The sequence below is a fragment of the Moschus berezovskii genome, chromosome 5, assembly GCF_049115385.1.
Source record: "Moschus berezovskii isolate FMDL1 chromosome 5, NW_MosBer_1.0, whole genome shotgun sequence".
NCBI lineage: Eukaryota > Metazoa > Chordata > Mammalia > Artiodactyla > Moschidae > Moschus > Moschus berezovskii.
In genome coordinates, this window is record NC_142464.1 from 37,999,134 (window position 1) to 38,005,640 (window position 6,507).

Consider the following 6,507-nt stretch of genomic DNA (forward strand, 5'->3'; position numbering starts at 1 on the left):
TATGCAATATCTGGAACTTGTCCATACTAAACAGTTATATGTTGTTCATCTGAAATTTAAATTTAACAAGGTGTCCTGTATTGTATTTGGCAAACTTTCTTTCACCCTACTGCTTTATCACCCCTTTGACCAAGGGACTTTTTGGCTACACATTGGGTCTAAGGATATCTAGAAACACAGTTGGTGCTCAACAGAAAAGGTCTTTTTGGCTACACATTGGGTCTAAGGATATCTAGAAACACAGTTGGTGCTCAACAGAAAAGACCTGGGGAAAAGTCACTGTTCGTCATTTTGGAGCCCTGTGAGCAGAGCGTTTCGAGAACCAAGTATGCAGAAGCATTCCACCTTATTCCAGGAACTCACTTGATGATTTGAACAAACCTATTTGTTTATTTTAAGGAATAAAATATTCATTAGATTTGTAACTTGTGCTAAAACTTTTGGCTCATTCTCACTGACTATGATAATGACTATTTTTATTTTTTTATTGTTTTCTACTTTTAAGTTTTAAAAAAAAAGTAATTGAAATATAGTTGATTTATAATGTTGAGACTATCTACTAAAAGTATCCTAAAGAATTTTTTTTAATTTCAAGAACTTACAAAAAAAAGTCTTGCAAACCTTTTTTTCCCCCCACCAAAAAACCCTCTTTATAGAGCCTATAAAGGGACAAAAAAAAAAAAAAAGTTAAAAACTTGTTCATTAAACTAAATGCCTGAAGGTAATTCTGCAGTATCTACAGAGATGTGGAGGAAAGGATTGGGACTCAGCAGTTTTCTAGATCATGTGTGTGTGTGTGTGTGTGTGTGTGTGTATTTGATTGGCCAAAAAGTTAAGATATTGATTTATTACAGAAAAACCCAAATGAGCGTTTTGGCCAACCCAATATTATTCATTTGTGCAAAAAAAAAATTAATTTTATATCTTGGAAATACATCTTCTTTAAAATGTTCCCAAAGACATAAATCCAGCTTACAGGGGTAAAGAAATGAAGGTTTCAAGAATGACCAGTTCATGGTTTAAAAGTATTCTGTTGAGACTAAACACAGTTAGATCTTAATAATTATAAATATGGAATACTAGTCAACTTTTTGTTGCATTACCAACACAAAATTTTAGTTGAATAAAACAATAAACTTGATTGTGGCGGTCAACTTCGGATTACAACAACTGTCTGCACAAAGTACATATTCAGTAAATATTTGTTGAGTGAATGAATGGTAGTAATAACTAGACAAAATTTCAGAGCAGATAGATAAACAGAAATAAGTTTTAGAATAAGCTGAGAATCTTCAAAATGATGCATGCTGTGGAAGAACAACATAAACCAGAGCTTACAAATCTCAGAAAAGAGTTGACACACCTCAAGAAAGAGAAGTAAAAGAAAAAAAAATCTTAGATTAAACTGGATGTAAAACATAGATAAACAAACATAATAGATAATGCCTTAAGAGAAATAGAGGAGGAAAAGAATGTTAAAACATGAAAACTAAAAATATAAAGCTAAATATATTTCAAGACAAAATAATAAATATTAAAGATAAGCAAAGAAGGTCCAACATAATTATAATTGAAGTCACTACAGAAGGAAACCAAAGCAAAGGTGTGGAAAAAGTTAACTATAAGTATAATTCAAAAAGCATTTCCTAAAAATCATAAGGATTTGAAACTATGTATTGAAAGAAAATATCGTTTACTTGAGAATATCAACCCAAATGGCCAACACCAAGACATATTCTAGTAAACTCTAGACTTTAAAGAAAGGAGACGTAGACATGTTAGAAGGAGGTTAGAGTGCAAATCCTAGAGTGCAGATGGTCCTTTATTTGAATTGAAAATATTTGCAGGAACTTATGAGGTTCAATACACATACTATATAATGTCTGTGTACACTGGAAAGGCCTAAGAAAGCTTATATTATTCCATACCTCCAAGATTGTGGTTTTGAGATATCATTTACCACTAAAGAAAACCAGGACTTTTTTCCAGTCAGGATAGGAAGTGTACAGAATGAACCTGGAATGATTTCATAAAGTGAAAAGCAAAGAAATTATCAAATACACTAACATCATGTCAAAAACTTTCAGGAGTCAGCTTGAAGAGGCTCTTACCAAGGGTCAAAGATGGTACAAAGTCAACTTCAATATGCTTAAAAATTGCAGTTATTTGAAAGCCATTAAATATGTTTAAATATTTGAGTTTTTTCTGATATTTAAAACAACTGTTTATCTTTAGAGAATGAAAGGAAACAATTATCATGAAAAGTATGGGGAAAGAATCACGCTTTCATTTTGTCCTTTGTCTGTAAAGGGCTCTACTGAGTAATCAAATAATGGATGAAGGGAAGTGGCTACTTATAAAAGTGTTTCAACTAGTAAATGAGAAAGAAATAATAAAATTTGAATTACTGAGTATACCTGGCCCAAATTTCTGACCTACAAAATTGTAATCTGTAATAAAATGGCTAACCACTAATTTGGGGGTGGGTTTGTTATGTATAAATAGATAATTGGAACATATCCAACTTTTCCCAACATTTTTGTCTCAAATATACTGATTCTCTCAGTTATAACTAAAATGTTCCTTACTTTCCCTTCTAAAAATACTGAGAGGGGCTTCCCAGGTGGCATTAGTTGTAAAGAACCCACCTGCCAATGCAGGAGACCTAAGAGAAGTGGTTTCCATCCCTGGGTTGGTAAGATCTCTGGAGGAGGCCATGGCAACCCACTCCAGTATTCTTGCCTGGAGAACCCCATGGACAGGAGCCTGGCAGGCTATAGTCCATAGGGTTGCAAAGAACTGGACATGGGAAAAACAGTGGAAACAGTGTCAGACTTTATTTTCTTGGGCTCCAAAATCACTGCAGATGCTGATTGCAGCCATGAAATTAAAAGACGCTTGCTCCTTGGAAGGAAAGTTATGACCAACCTTGATAGTATATTAAAAAGCAGAGACATCGCTTTGCCAACCAAGGTCCATCTAGTCAAGGCAATGGTTTTTCCCGTGGTCATGTATGGATGTGAGAGTTGGACTGTGAAGAAGGCTGATCGCCGAAGAATCGATGCTTTTGAACTGTGGTGTTGGAGAAGACTCTTGAGAGTCCCTTATACTGCAAGGAGATTCAACCAGTCCATTTTAGAGGAGATCAATCCTGGATGTTCATTGGAGGGACTGATGCTAAAGCTGAAGCTGCAATACTTTGGCCACCTCATGCGACGAGTTGACTCACTGGAAAAGACTCTGATGCTGGGAAAGGTTGGGGGCGGGAGGAGAAGGGGACGACGGAGAATGAGATGGCTGGATGGCATCACCGACTCTGTGGACATGGGTTTGAGTGAGCTCCAGGAGTTGGTGATAGACAGGGAGGCCTGGTGTGCTGTGATTCATGGGGTCGCGGAGAGTCGGACACGACTGAGCAACTGATCTGATCTGATCTGATCTGACTGATCTGAAGCAACTTAGCACACAAAATACTGAGATTCAGAAACTCTAGAAATCTTAGGCTCATTTCCTGTTCACCTGAAGTTTGGAGTAACTGAGTCCAAAAGTCAACATTTGATAGGTTTTGTTCATGTGTTGTCAACTTTTCTCTCTGCCTTCTTTGCCAGAAGAATTATTTCCCACAATAGTGTATATAATTCTTTCTAAGTAGTGTAAAGGAGGTTTAAAGCACCTCTTCTTTAGAGATATACAGTTAGTCACAGAAAGGCATTATCATTTCTAATTTGTATTGAAGTGTTATTTATGATTCAACATGGTAGTTAAGATAAAGTGTCTAAAATGTAGACCATAAAATAAAATTTTGTCAGTAGGATTACTCAGATGTAGTGACTAAGATGTCAGAAAGAAATTACTATCAAGGGTACCTATGGAGATAGATTTCACCTTTTACATTAAAATAAATATTTATGTAGGGTTGCTGTTGTGATGGTTAATTTTATGCATCAGTTTCACTGGGATAAGGATGCTGAGATAGCTGGTAAAACATTATTTCTGGGTGTGTCTGTGAAGGTCTTTCTGGAAGAACTTACCATTTGAATTGGTAGACTGACTAATGAAGGTTGCCTGGACCAATATGGTTGGGTATCACCCAGTCCATTGAGGGTCTGCATAGAACAAAATGGTGGAAGAAAGACCCACTCACTGAATCTACTTGAACTAGTACATCCATGGTTTCTTTCCTTCAAACCTGTTCTTAGGCCTTCAGATTTGAGACTTGGACTAGAAAAATATCACTGACTCTCCTGGACCTCCAGCTTACAGAGGGACCACTCAGCCTCAAAAATCGCTTCCTGTATACCTATATATCCTATTGTTTCTGTTTCACCATAGAACCCATAGCTGCCAGACAGTCACTCAGTCGTGTCTGACTCTGTGCGACCCCATGAATCACAGCATGCCAGGCCTCCCTGTCCATCACCAACTCCCGGAGTTCACTCAAACTCATGTCCACAGAGTCGGTGATGCCATCCAGCCATCTCATTCTTGGTCATCCCCTTCTCCTCCCGCCCCCAACCTTTCCCAGCATCAGGGTCTTTTCCAGTGAGTCAACTCGTCGCATGAGGTGGCCAAAGTATTGCAGTTTCAGCTTTAGCATCAGTCCTTCCAATGAACACCCAGGATGATCTTTAGGATGGACTGGTTGGATCTCCTTGCAGTACAAGGGACCCTCAAGAGTCTTCTCCAACACCACAGTTCAAAAGCATCAATTCTTCGGCGATCAGCTTTCTTCACAGTCCAACTCTCACATCCATACATGACCACGGGAAAAACCATAGCCTTGACTAGATGGACCTTGGTTGGCAAAGTAATGTCTCTGCTTTTTAATATACTATCAAGGTTGATCATAACTTTCCTTCCAAGGAGTAAGCTTCTTTTAATTTCATGGCTGCAATCAGCATCTGCAGTGATTTTGGAGCCCAAAAATATAAAGTCTGACACTGTTTCCACTGTTTTTCCTGTTAGTTTTGAAATGGTCTGAGTGAAAAGGTTTGCTAGAATCTTCAAATTTCTGCATCAAATAAGATGAAAGGCTTTTTGGGAAGTTAATTTTTATTTGTTTTTGCCTTATATTCACCAAAATAAAACCATGAAGCAATCTGGGGAAGGAGAAACCCTTCCAAATTTGAATTGAATAAGAAACCAAGCAAAATAAGAAAGAGCAACAAAGGTTAAAAATGGGATTTGCAAACTTGGATCCCTTAACTTGATATCTTAAAAATGTAAACCACACCTGGTTAGTAATGGAAATTTAAACTTGTGTAATCTTACCTCCCACACACAATATGAAATGGAAAACATAAGATGCCAAATCATAAAACTAAATAGATTTTTCTTCCTTGGTAACAGGAAACAGACAAATATTATCTATTTGTAAGCAAATACTTCTTTTCCCAGATTAATCATTCTTAATTTGGGGAGATCCAGGGGATGGTAATGAACCTCTTTTTTGAGAACCTGATTTTTAAAAAGCTGTGGAATGCCTTCCAGAAAACTGCATATGCACATGATGTATTGTACATAATTTTAGGAGGTTCGTGGACCTCCAAGTATTCTGTGGATATCACATTAGGAAATTCTGACGGAGATCCTCAATCCAAATAATTTTGGATAAATCCAGGGGAAACTATCTTTGAATGTGACTTCTAGAACTTGAAACCTCTACTAACTACCGTTAACAATTTAAGGGATTAAAAATAATGATATTTTTCACCATTTCGTTGATTACTTGCCATATTTTATTCAGTTCAGTTCAGTTGCTCAGTCGTGTCCGACTCTTTGCGACCCCATGAATCACAGCACGCCAGGCCTCCCTGTCCATCACCAACTCCCGGAGTCCACTCAAACTCAGGTCCATCGAGTCGGTGATGCCATCCAGCCTTCTCATTCTCTGTCGTCCCCTTCTCCTCCTGCCCCCAATCCCTCCCAGCATCAGAGTCTTTTCCAGTGAGTCAACTCTTCACATGAGGTGGCCAAAGTATTGGAGCTTCAGCTTTAGCATCAGTCCTTCCAATGAACACCCAGGACTGATCTCCTTTAGAATGGACTTGTTAGATCTCCTTGCAGTCCAAGGGACTCTCAAGAGTCTTCTCCAACACCACAGTTCAAAAGCATCAATTCTTCAGCGATCAGCTTTCTTCACAGTCCAACTCTCACATCCATAATATTTTATTAACTGTTGTAATTACATTTCTGGAAAAAGGTAGGATTTAAACTCTAAATAATGCATGTTTTTAGTAACTTCTCGTTAAAGAGCAGATCTTCAGTTCAGTTCAGTTCAGTCGCTCAGTCGTGTCTGACTCTTTGCGACCCCATGAATCACAGCACGCCAGGCCTCCCTGTCCATCACCAAATCCCGGAGTTCACTTAAACTCACCTCCATCGAGTTGGTGATACCATCCAGCCATCTCATTCTGTGTTGTCCCTTTCTCCTCCTGCCCCCAATCCCTCCGAGCATCAGAGTCTTTTCCAGTGAGTCAACTCGTCGCATGAGGTGGCCAAAGTATT